Source organism: Pelobates fuscus, chromosome 7, assembly GCF_036172605.1.
Source record: "Pelobates fuscus isolate aPelFus1 chromosome 7, aPelFus1.pri, whole genome shotgun sequence".
NCBI lineage: Eukaryota > Metazoa > Chordata > Amphibia > Anura > Pelobatidae > Pelobates > Pelobates fuscus.
Window position 1 is genome coordinate 60310870 of NC_086323.1, and position 14279 is coordinate 60325148.

Here is a 14279-nt window from a genome sequence, read left to right on the forward strand (position 1 = left end):
GCCAGTGTCCTTAGTATCTCAGTGTCTTCATGTCTCCCAGTGTCTCTCAGTGTTCGTAGTGTGCCAGTGTCCCTAGTGTCAGTGTTTCCTAGTCTCCCAGAGCCCACTAGTCTCCCAGTGTCTCAGTGTCCCCATGTCTCCCAGTGTCTCAGTGTCCCCTAGTATAAAATACATTTAAGGCACACACTGTGATAGATTTAAGCAGGTTTATTGGACAACGCAATGTTTCGACCTGTACCCAGGATTTTATTAAGTCTCCAGTGTCCCCTATGTATCACAGTGTCCCTTATGTGTTACAGTGTCTTAGTTCCCCATGTCTCCCAGTGCCCCTGGTGTCTTTCAGTGCCCATAGTGTCTCAGTTTCCACTAGTCCTCCCAAGTGTCTCAGTGTCCTCTATGTATCACAGTGTCTCAGTGTCCTCATGTCTCCCAGTGTCCCCAAGTGTCCTCATGTCTCCCAGTGTCCCCAAGTGTATCAGTGTCCCCAGGTCTCCCCTAGTGTACTAGTGAAATGTGGACATTGGGGGAGACATGATGACACAGAAACTAGGGGACACTGGGCAACATGGGGACACTGGGGGAGACATGAGAACACTGGGTGGTTTATAGACACAAGGGGACACTGGGAGACATGGGGCACTGAGCCACTGTGATACACAGGGGACACCATGATGCATTGGGGACACAGAGACACAGGAACATAGACACTGGGAGATTAGGGGACTAGAAGACTAGAGGATACTGGAAGACATGGGGACACAGACTCTGGGCAACATGAGGACACAGACACTGGGAGATTAGGAGACTAGGGGACACTTGGAGATATGTGGACACAGAGACTGGAAGACTAGGGGACATTGGGAGACATGGGGACACAGACACTGGGAGCAATCCATATATACCGTAGAATCACACATACAAAATGTATTATGCAAATTAGGAAGGCCGGTATTTTTTTTAAAGAAAGGTTGCAACCCTGACTACTTTTCACATACTCTTGCTTAAGAATGGAAACTTTAGAGGGATGTAGAGAGACAAAACTTATGTGGACTGGCTGACAATGAAATTAGTTTAGGTAATGCTGACTTTGGTCTCTCTAACACTATGGCATGTTCCCATTCTTCTACACTCACTTTTTACACCTTTTCTCTCCCAAACTATATACCAGGAGCTTCAGCCTGCTAGTAAGAAGGTAAGGAGACAGTCCATAGAAAGAGTGGATTGAGTGCATTAGTAGGCGCATTTATGCCAAGCTCAGGGTGCTGTCAGCATAGTATGCCCTTAGTTGGACAGCCTGCATGACTGGCAGGCAGCCTGACAAGTATTCATGCCAGGCTGTCCTTCAAATTCTTTGGGCAGACATGCCCCCTTTTTGGGTATGTTCGCCCCTTTCGTCAGTTCTGGTTACGTGATTTGCATCAGTGGCCCACCCTTTTACATGGCCGATTGACTTCCTGATTCACTGGACACTGCTGTTAGGGGGTATGGATCTACTTGAAAGATGAAAGAATGAGATTATCATTGGGCATATGTTTTTTCATAGCTGCATCCTATGAGTTCCCCTCCAGGACCATCTCCATCAGATAAATGACGCTTGGGAGGAAGGACTGTTTTAGTGTTTTTGGTCGATAAGATGTTGTACTTAGGCCCATCATAATTGTCAGCACCAGGCCCACAAGCTCTTAATCTGGCCCTGGACTTATTTAATTTACATAATCTGCCACACTATTTAAGGAAAGATTTTCTTTGGTACAAGTAAAGATGATAAAAAAATGTTGCTTGTTTTTTTTTTGTTTTGTTTTTTTTTACAAATCATGATTAATAGTTCACTTTTTAAATGGCAGTTGATCTGAACAAGTCCCTGGCAAGCAAAATAGAATTCAGTGTACCATAGTGTTCTAGAGGTTGTGAAGTCTAGGAGAGTTGCATCTGAATTTATTTCATATCCTAGACTTTTCTACATTAATCATAAACTATGGAGTGAAATTCTTATAAAGATTTTTTACCGTATAGATCATTTTGTTGGCACATGCTATATGACAGTATTTAGTGAAATAAGGAAAGCCAAATACAAAGACAAAACATTAATGGATTGCACTAATGTCAGCATCCTTTTAAAGAATTAGAATACGAAAAAGGTACGTCTATTGTTCATGCAGTGGTAAATATTAGCTGAACAGTGAATTTTGGTGAAGTAACAACATAATAACTGTGCTAGAAAAATCATGCTTACTATAATGTTAACAAAGAGATGATATATAAACTTAAAATATGTAAACAATTATGAGAATCTGAAAATTACAGAAGTAATTAAATAAATGGAATGCCAATGTTACTTTTTGACACTGTCCCTAAACTTGAACAATAATTTCTTTAGCACACAATAATTAAAGGAATCTATTATTAAGAGCTAACCACTTTAAAATGATTACATTACTTCACGTTGTTCTTTTACCACCAGCGGTCCATATAAGTGAATGAATCAAAGCTTTGTCATATCCTAGTTTCTGTTAACAGTAGGGAGCGACTAATCTACATTAAATCCTACTGTGAAAAGCTTTTTAACTCTAATGAGAAAAATATTCTTTAATGGACATATATCAGGGAGCACATTAATATATGTCCTTTTATTAAAAAGTATATATTAATTATGGGCATTGATTCTGCTATGCAAACATTACACAATATCAGCATATAATAATCAGTATGGCGTTATATGAAAAGCATGTGTATAATCCACTGTTACTGCACAGTAAAGATCATTAGGTTTTATATAACTGTTGAGAATCACAATCTTCCTGGAATTTTTGGAAAAAGAAACTATGCTTTTGGCAAACCTTTAAGATGTTCTATGCTAAGGAAACATTTCTGGTTCATTCACTAATGACCAAATTGTAGTGGACCCAAAACTGAATGTCAAAATTATTCTAAAATAAGCAAGCCTGTAAGTACAACAGTGTTGAGAAATCTTTCCTAATAAGCTATATTTGCCTATATGTTGCATTTCAATCTTGAATGCATTGCAATTTGATGGGAATAAACCATTTTGAGTTTTCTTCTATTTATGGACACAATATACTCTGTAGGTACATGTAGTCAGAAGTGCCAGATTATCTGTAAGACAAACTCAGAACTTGTCTTTGATCCACATTTGTTAGTAGAGCCATTGACATTTGAGGGTAACCAATTGCCCCACCAAGTCTGATCATAGTTCCGTCTATTTTTACACATGCTTTTCTACATTTCAACATTGATGTTGCATTAGCGTCTACAAAACAAAAAATTTCTTTCAATTGAAAAATATACATTTTCTAAACTCCCATAGCTAAAATAATTATTGGATTGAATTAAAGATTGTATTTATGGGTAAGTGGGAGCTATTTTTTTCTTCTTGTCATATTTTTGGGCAGACATTTCAGTGACTGTGTCATTCTGGTGTCATGTCGGGTGCTGCTCGCTGTAATCTCGAATCATTTTAGAGTTCTCGAGTTTAGTGCGCCAATTTAAATGCACAATGCTTGCGTCATTTGTGCAACATCACCCTTATATCTTTTGTTATCACAGAAATGATGCTGTCCAGTAGCCAATCATGTGCTTTCTAGGTCTATTTAAATCCTCTCTGCACTTGTTATTTTGCCCTGTCATAGTTTCCCTTGTGGTCATCCAGGAATTTCCTTCTGACTCCTTTTGCCTGTTCCTCAAGCTGTTATCTTCACCTGTTTTATGCATTAAGCCCAGCCAATTGTAAGGACTGGTCCATACATATTATTTATACTTTATTTATACAGGAAAGCAACTCTTCTTTTATGCCTCAAAGAGGGGGGCTCGTTAAGCTACGAACTATGGTGAATTGACAACAGAATAATGTGTCAGTGGTACAGGCTATTTCTAACATTAGAAAGCTCCTTTAAAGGTTTTTTACTTGTATCAAATATTTCTACTCTCTGTCTTTTAATAAAAGCTGTTTTTACGAGTGTCACATGTGCCCCCCTCCATTATATCATATAACGTGGACATTCACTGGAGTATGCTTCTATCCTCTGTAGAAAACAGTGCTGATATTAGCTGTGATGAGAGTTAAGAGTAGCAAGATGCTTTCATTTAGTAAACTAATCAGACAACCTACTATGTTTTGAGTTTCTTAGCTCTTTTTTCAGTAATAGCCAACATCAGAATGGCAACTGTGATCAGTGCAGATAGCTAGTGAGACTGGCACAATCACATTAACTGTCCTACTCCTAGTTCAGGTAGCTAGTCCCCATAATTGAAATTATACTAGAAGAAGGATGGCTTGTCCTATTCCAGTAAGTAGGCTTACAGTGAGTTCCCTACAGTGCACTTGATGTGGTGATTCGGTAGGAAGTTATCTCATTAAATTATGGAAAATAATTTATAAAGATGACATTATCCCTGTGAATTATGAGATAAGAAAACATGATCTGCAAATTCATATAACAAAAAGATTAAACAAAAATAAACACAAGAAATACAAAGCCATCTTTCATATTGGCTGGTTAGAGCAGTTAACGGTGATGCCTTCGAACTAGGAGACCCAGGTTCAAACCCAACTTACAAGTAAGTGTCCTTAAGACCTCTAAATATTTATACCCTCCTTACATAAGAGATCATTTTTCACCTTTAAATATCCCCTTCCTGCGGAATATGTTGGAGCTATCTAAATGCTAATAATAATTATTGTGTGTGTGTGTGTGTGTGTATATATATATATATATATTCCAATGTTGTAATAAGGTGCACTCTGCTCTGGCAGAGACTGCAGAAACATTGACCATCACAGATATACAGGCACAGGCAGTATTATGGCCCTGTACTGCAAGTGAATTAACCCATACTAATACTGCTAAGGATTTATACAATGACTTAATGAAACTAAAGAGACGGGAGGTGGATCTCGATTTACATGGCATCTTCATCTCTGACTACTACAGAGCCAAAAGGATCCCTAGAGGGTTCAGGGTAAGAAATGCACCAACTATAGGAAGGCAGAATCCAGATTTCTGCAAGAAATTGATGAATATTGCAAACAAATGCTCTTTAAATTGGATGGTTATAGTGGTTGAGGAGGTCGGAAAAGAATTAATTGGGGTGAAGCACTCCATTCAGGAGTTTGAGATCTCCAACGTATTATCTTTACAATCCTCAGCAGCAACCACACAAATGTTAAAACTACAGGAGGACATCAATAAATATAAAAACGAACTCATCAGGTTTAAAAAGCAAAAATTGGCCAAAGTTAATCATGACTACCAATACCACCAAGTCTATAGGTAGCTCAGTGGCACACAATCTTCAAATAGAGATCAAATACCCAGATATAGATATCGGATTAAAAAACCTTTGTTTCAAACAGTAGATATCAGTTCAGGAGAGTCGGCGTCGGATGCTGAAACTAGAGAGGATAAAACTCAGGGAAGATCAGAACCTTTTTTAGAAAGGGACCCTTCTCCACAAGAATCCCCAGGGACGTCTCGAATGGACACCAGAGGCATAAAAAGAACAGAGTTCCACGCAGAGGACAGAAGGGGAGACAGACACACAAGTTCCAAGGGCAAACCACCCATACGGAAGAGATAACTAATGTCTTCAATCTCTCTCACAAAATACTGAATGCAGACCATTATTCTGCACTCATTAAAGGATTAATATTTGTTCCGGTATCCAAACCTGAGCCGTTTAAAATGGAAGTAGAGATGTACAAATTACAACGAACCCTCATTAACAATGAACATCGGAAGGATATCCAACCAGGTATATTAAAAAATCCATTCAAACCGAAATACATCAAGGAGGTAAAGACCACAAACAATTCAATCAAAACCTTTATGCAAATATTAAAGAAAGATACTGAAAGCATTATCAAGAAACCCCTGGACCATAGACAAAATCTAACAAAAGGTGAATGGGAGGCAATTATGGATCTAAAACAAGACCCAAATATAATCATTCGAGCTGCGGATAAAGGGGGTGCCATCGTTATTATGGCATACCATCAATACAAGACAGAAATTATGCGCCAACTGTCCGATACCACTACCTACCAAAGACTCACATTTGATCCAACTATCAAGTTTCAAAAGAGGATCATGGAACACATCACGATGGGGCTACAGATGGGATATTTGGACGTTTCTACATCCAAATACTTATTTGTGGAGCACCCGATATATCCTGTACTATACACCATCCCGAAAATTCACAAAGACAGCATCAACCCCCCAGGCAGACCCATCGTCTCAGCCAGAGGGAGTTTGTTAGAACCAATAGCAAAATATGTGGATTTTCATATCAAGGACAGCGTTAAAGAGTTACCGACTTGTATTCGTGACACCAGTGACCTACTGAACAGGTTGGAAGGGATCTCGTTGGATGAACAAGACAACATAATACTGGCCACATTAGATGTACAAAGTTTGTACACTATTATACCCCATGGGGGGGCATAAAAGCCCTCAGAGAAATACTCGAAACATCAGAAAAATATCATGGACCGCCAATAGAGTACCTCTTAGAATTCTTAAGTATTGCACTCACTTGCAATTATTTTAAGTTCGAAGATTTATTTTACTTACAATTGGCTGGAACTGCAATGGGGGCGGCTATGGCACCTTCCTATGCCAACGCCTATATGTCCCAATTCGAACATCAACATATTTTGCATCAATCATCGGACAAAATTATAGCCTATTATCGTTTTGTCGACGATGTACTCATGATATGGAAGGGCTCGTCTAAAGAATTGGAAGACATGGTAGCCAATATCAACCAATTAACATCACCAGTTAAGTTCACATTGACATACAGTGATGAAGCAATCCCTTTCCTCGATGTAACTATATATAAAGATGGGAATAAACTTGGGTACACACTTCATCGCAAGAAAACCGATAGAAACACACTACTCTTCAATACTAGTTATCATCCACAGCATTTTAAAGACTCCCTACCCATATCTCAATATATGCGTGTCCTTAGATATAATAGTGACGCAAAGAATCGAGAGAAACAATTGAACGATATGACCTACAGATTTCAAGAAAGAGGCTACAAGCCAAAAGCACTTGAGAAAGCCAAAATTCGGGCATTTGAAAAATGGACACAGGAGACAAATGAAACACAAGTGGAAGCAATTATTGATACACCCAAAATGTATTTACCACTTACCTACCATACAGGATCTACACAAATCCGACAATCCATAGTAAGGCATTGGGACATACTGGATTCGGACAAACAACTACCCACTATATTCAACAAGAAACCTACCCCATCAGTTACAAAAGAAATAAAAATTTACGAGACATCCTAATTCGGAATGATCCTATACAAAGCTATAGGAAAAACGCCATATATAAGAAACCGGGATGCTACAGATGTAGTGGTTGCGTCACGTGTAGCCACATGAACTCCGGAAACTCCTTCGCCCACCCTCATAGTGGGAAAAGAATCAAAATCCCACACTACATCACGTGCACTACAGATCACGTCATCTACCTAATAACCTGCCCATGTGGATTATCCTACGTAGGGAAAACAGACCTTACCCTACGAGACCGTATCCGAGGCCATAGATCTGGCATCATGACAGCTTTCAGGGATCAAAAGATGGACAAACCGGTAGCAAAACATTATCTTGCAGCGTCACATAGACTTCCCACACTCAGATTCATGGCCATAGATCATGTCCCGCCCTTACCTCGTGGGGGGGACAGATCTAAAATACTGCTTCAAAGGGAAGCATATTGGATTTTTACTCTGGACACAGTCACACCTCGAGGCTTGAACGAATACAACACATATTCTATGTTTCTGTGAATTATAAGCAAAGACCTTTGGTATTCTATTGTAGTCCAGCCTTGAGGCACCATTTGTTACCAGAAAATCCGCCACCTGTTGGTTCATGTTTGAGAATAACCTGGTAATATAGATGTTTTTGGCATGTTTAGTCCAGTAATAACTTTTTGGATTTATGGTTGAATATAACCTGGTAATATAGAGGTTTTTGGTATGTTCACTCCAGTAATAATTTTTTACAGCATCGCAACTATAGCGATTTGCTTGATTATTATGTGAAATGAAGCATTATGATTTATATATCTATTAGATCACAAGCCCAAGGACGTAGTGGGCTTAATACCCAAGTCCCTAGTACTATAATTTATTAATTTATTAACTTAGTTAATAATTGACTCGTTACTTTAAGCAACAAAGTTATGTAACGAGAGAGGCTCTTATCAGGTATATTATAGAATTGAGTATGGCTTAATTGTGTTTATGATCATACATTTAGCAGGCACATAATGGAATTGAATTATGGCTTTATAATGGTTATCATTATGTATTCTGCAGTACGACATGTTGACATTCATTTTGTAACGTCGTATGGGTAATATTATATGGTTTAATTATTTATTATCTGTAAAAATATGTATATTAAGTTGGTATTATATATTGGCATGGAATATATGCTCCAGTTATGTACTAGTATTCAATATATGGTTAGAAAGTTGCATTATATATGCACACAGCAACACATAGTACAAGAAGAGGTACTATAGTATTCTTAGAGTTAGATTTAGTATGACTGTCTGAGGAGGACACAGTAGGACGTTTTCTCATTTTTTTTATTTTATTTTTTCATTTTAGAATGTTTTCACTAGCACTTTCACTTTAACAAGTTTTCACGGGTGATGTCACCAGGTCCAGTTTTTATATTCCTCTTTCTCCTCTCCGACAGTCTAGAATACGATTTTTCGTAATCCTCCATGGGGTAACAGGGATTGATTTTGCCAATTACTATTGGCGCTTATCACCCAGTCACTGGGCACTTAGGATCACTTCTGAGCCCCCCTAGAGCTACTAGAAGCTTGCGGAATACACATTCCATCGGAGGCTATGTTTTGTTTTAGATTCGTTGCTTGGCAACAATGCACGCACACGCGTCATCACGCGTAGTCACGTGGTTACACTGAATCACTTCCGGGTTTCGGATTTTCGAGCGGTAGCTTTTTTTCACACACCGTTTAGGTAAGTGACTATTAGCAGTTACCTATATATATGTATTGTTGCACACTGTAAGATTGATCTTGAAAAAGACCCTATAGGGGTCGAAACGTCGATTTACGATATTTTCTTCACATGTAATTCACTTCTCAGAATAAAAGTAAGTTATTGAAAAAGTCCTGTGAGTGCACCTTATTACAACATTGGAATATTCATACCTACGCTGAGGTTTGCACCCAGGCAAGAATATTGGTGAGATTTTTTTTGAAAAGGGTGAGTGCCAAGTTTATCTCTTTTTATATATATATATATATATATATATATATATATATATATATATATAAACATAGATCAAATGTGGTTTGCTTCTTGTGTGTGGTGTGATCCACATACAGGGACACGTTAGGGGAGTACACCAACATTTATTTTAGGATTGTATTGCTGTAGAGACTAATTTGACAATTTGTTCTTCATGATCAACATAGTAATCAGAACTGACTACAGTAGCAGAGACCTAAAATATTTTACGCCAAATGGAAGTGGATTGCAGGCACATAATTTATGACTTTTATATCAAACCATTTGCTTAATTGTATTTCAACCTAAAATGTGTTATAACATGGTATGAAATTGCAATGGTTAAGGTCAATCTTGTGCTTCCAGAACTAATCTTAGCTTGATTCACATAGCTCACTTTATTATATTTCCTATTCCCAGCCATTAAAAAGTATTTTACTTGCTATAGTAAAGTCTCTTTTTTTTTTTTAAATGTACTGCAGTTCAACTAAAGAATGAGCACTTAGGAAAGCTGTAAATATTTATCACCTGCATTAGTTCTAGACCATGAATTCTTCAACTAATCATTAACTACAACAGGATTGACTTACCTTCGATCTGTGAGAATGTAAACAGCAACAGTCTCCTAATTGATGCTCCAAAGAGTCCAATATCTATTACACTAAAATGGCTAGTGAATAAAGTTTTCTTTTGTGTTTGGATCAAATTACCTCTATGTAAACAGGATAAAGTATACCCGTTGTCATGGAATATTACAATAAAATAATATCTATCAAAAAAATGTTCCTAAGTGTTAGATATTTTTTGTCATGTAAAAAACACATTGCATTTATTTAAAGGGGAGAAAGGAAGAATTACTCAGCTGAATTAAGTTTTAAAGTAAAAAGTATTTTTTCTGTTGACTCGGTATTGATCATATTAGATAGATGATAGACAGACAGATAATTGAATTTTTAGTACTCAAAATGATCATGTTTGTTTATAACAGCATGGTTTTTATTAGAATTGCAGCAAAGTTGCATGAAAAATACTATTCACTAATTGGTGCACCTTTGCGGTAACGCCAATTAGCAAATAGTTATGAATGGAGAGCAAGCAACCCTTAGGGACCCATACAAACAACAACTCTAGTTGATAATCAGTAAATGCTGTTTATGGATTTGATAAAGCCTTTTTACAGTGGAATTGCTATGTCTAGCAACACCAGGATAAGCCAAGCATGGATCATAAAAAGCTTAATTATAGTGAAATAACCATTCAATAGTCTCTATTAGAAATAACTTAATACAAAAAATGAAATCTCCTAGGTCGCCTATATCAGGAGTGGTCCTGTAAGTGGTTTGTCCATCTTTTCATGCCATTGGCTGTGGGATAGAAGGAAATAGGTAAAATGCCCAAGGGTGTGGAATATGTTCAGTCTTCTGGTCCCTAAAATGCCCAAAGGGGCCTGGAGATAAACGGTCTCATGATCTCCCTCCAAAGCATTTATTATAAATCGTCAGATAACCCACCAGATCACTGGGGTACCCAAGCACAATAAATGACATAATAATACTTAGCCTCCTACATAAATATGTAATAGGGATGAGTGCCTAAATGTTCTAAATTTAAGAAAAACTAACTTGTAAGTAGATTTTATATTTACAGCTCAATGTTTTGTTTAAGATCTTATTTCTTTATTCTTCTATCTTTACCCACCAAAATAGCCCAAAATAAGTCCATAATTACCTGATGCTATTAAATTAAAAAAAATCTTTGACATTAAAAAAACGTATATCACTTAAAAGCCAAAATAAGATATCCAAAGATATAAGACTATGTATAACTAAAACAATTAAAATATATGTTGTATATAAGGTTATAAGGCTGGTGAAAACCAAGCAGAACTTGGGTGAAAGGGCTCAAAGTGCACCTTTTTACAGATGATTTTTTTTTGTTGAACCCCAATAAATCTCACCCAAATATGAGTTCATTAACTCCTCTAGATCGTAAGTGTGGATTGCATGAATGTCACATAAATGGGGCAATAATTGTATCCCTAGATGTTATAAGTCACGGAGATACAGATGGTGCTCTGTAAATAAGCAAATTTAGTCATAAAAGCCAATGGGTACAGATGGTGAGCCTAGTCTAGCCAGTTAAACGCGTTTGGCACTTACAAAATGAATATCCAGCTTGCATTAGTACCAGTATATATTTTTTCCTGGATTTATAAAATTATTATTTACTAAAATGTCAAATAGTGACATTTAACCCCTTAAGGACACATGACGTGTCTGACACGTCATGATTCCCTTTTATTCCAGAAGTTTGGTCCTTAAGGGGTTAATATAATACAAGGTGATTGCATACGGGTTGCTAAAGTTAGAATGTCATTATTTCAACATCCTCAGTCTTCTGGGTTTGCAGTAGTTTCAAACTTCCAATAGACAGATGGTTGGGATATTGCAGCCAATCCTGTTCTCCATTCATTTGTAAAGGACAATTACAAAGCTTGTATGTGTATATTGCAGAAACTGTGGCTACTAATGGCAACCTCTTTTGTGTCTGGGTTTTTTAAAATTATAATCAAATCAGGTCCCATGATTATATATTTGGGTAAGAGGAACATCATATACAAAGACATATGCTGATAAATATCCAAAAGTTACCAAATTTAAAGGGATAATAATTGGTTTGTAATAATGAACTATGCTCTCTATTACATATTTCTGGATAAGCTTTTTAAATGATCAGTCAATTGGAAAAAACTTCTCAAAAGGTTCATTTACAAAAATTCACATAGACTATTTTAAATGTTTTTCTAACAAATTGTGATGGTTTGAAAAGCTTACCAAAAAATATTATACAAAGGCCTATTTTACAAAGAAGGATTTTCTTAAAATATTTTGCAGGTACATGTATAGATATACCAGCTAACTATGATAAAGGCAGATTTATTATGATGTCTGCCTCTTTATTAAAGATTTTAATGAACAATAGCCTTACCATCGCCTAGTAAAGAGATGATTTATTACATGTATTTTTAGCACTCTCGTGACCTGGACCATCAATACAGGTCATTTCGTTTCCAACGGTTTAAGTTGATTAAAAGATGGCAGATTGCTGCTTCATATTGACTCTGAGTCTGAGGATTAATCACAAAGTCATCGCTAACTCCATAAGTAACAAAAATCAACATTAAAAAGCTCACACATGAAGTATTACCTACTATAGCGATGATATATATTTTCTGTTGTCCATAAATATTAAACTGCAAGCCATGGTGCTTAAAATAGCCCTTTATACAAACTATTTTAAATTGCATAATAAGTACAATTACAATATTTATTTATTTTAGATTCCAGATCAACATACTATTATTATATACTGGTATATATATATATATATATATATATATATATATATATTTACTGACAGTCATTTTATTTAAGTGAAGTCATTCCTATTTGCATTTAGATATTTTCTTTATCTTTGCCAGCCTCTATCCCTTCCCTCTTTAATTCATTGCACTCTAATGCTGCACTCTTTGCTTAAATCTCTATTTGGACCATGGCCAAGCCATCAATAATATAGTTTTCCTTAATATAAACGTAAACGTATTGATTACATTTTTATATTCTATATTTCGGTCTTCCCTGTCTCAGTCCCTGCACAGTGCAGTGACATCATCAGTCATTGCCCTGTGCCATCTACTAAGCTGTCATGGAGTGAAGCAGGAACGACCATGCAGACTGAATGTTGGAACTTAAACATTGTCAGACTCAAGGGGCATGCATATGGCTGAAGGCTCCTGTCATATACTAAAGGTGGGGATGGGTTTTTCTCATTTTATACTTAAAATTCATTAAAGGAAAATAAATGTATTTCCTTTCAATACTTGATGAAAGAGTTATTATATTTAACATGTTTTTTAGGTGACAGTTGCAATGTTAGCAAATTTATATTCAGTTGCTAAGCTAATATACCCACAATCAATCAGTCAAGAGAAACCCACAAAAGGGCAAACTGCAGACTTAGTAAACAGAGGAAAACAAAATGGTGGTACCCAGTACTGAAGATACAGTGCAAGAAAGAAAAGATAATAAATAAAAATACAAGACAAGTGTCAAAGTGGGGAGACGAAAAGGAAGACAAAGGAAGAGAAAGAAAGAGAAAGAGAAAGGAAAGGAAGGGAAGAGAAAGAAAAGGGACAGGAGAGGAAAGGAAAGGAAAAGGAAAAGGAAAAAAGAAAGAACAAGTGTTGGTAAGGCTCATGTATGCACAATGCCAGGAAAGTGGCCAAGCAAAGTCATGTTTGTTTGGCTGTAAGGCCATTAACTTTGCCTTATGGTTAATCCTGCTCTGCACAATACAGGCTTAAGTGGCTTCACATTTCACATTAGAAGTATGTGTTATAGCAAAGTCAGCAAATATAAATATAGGCTGTTACAGTTGATGCATATGGCTGACCAAGAATACAGCTAACAAAATATATAACAAAATAACAGTAACAATTATTCATCTAGCAATCATGATTGCCATGATTTAAGTTTGAAGTAGACGCATGGTTCACTTTTAAAGCATTCTTTTAACTTTCAGTCACTATGTTACCCATTCTCTCTTACAGCAGGAGCCAGGTGTAATTGAAGAGATGATCCAAGTAGCTCAATGCAGTGTTGATTCACTTTAAAGTACACAGTGGACAGATGTAGAACAGACTCCTGCTGTGGCCAACTGATCTCCCGCAACCACAGATGTGTTGCCAACTATCATATTTCCTTTACATGACAGTTTCATGTATTTTTAATTATGACTATTCACATTTCTTTTAAATATTAATGTAATGGTAACATATGCCAGAGTAATCAGATCTGCAGTCTGAAACTCCAAAGGAAAAAGCCATGCCTTGGCTATGTTTGCCCACATTATAATGTATTGTTGCAAATCTATGTTACGAGAAGCCAGATTTCCTCTTGTGC

The 14279-nt window shown here is 36.7% G+C and overlaps 1 protein-coding gene across 2 annotated transcripts in view; it reads right to left on the reverse strand.

Annotated features, from left to right (window-relative positions):
- Positions 1-14279, reverse strand: part of DPYD (dihydropyrimidine dehydrogenase) — a 968764-nt gene that overhangs the window by 132898 nt on the left and 821587 nt on the right. The gene's annotated exons all lie outside the window — the stretch shown is intronic.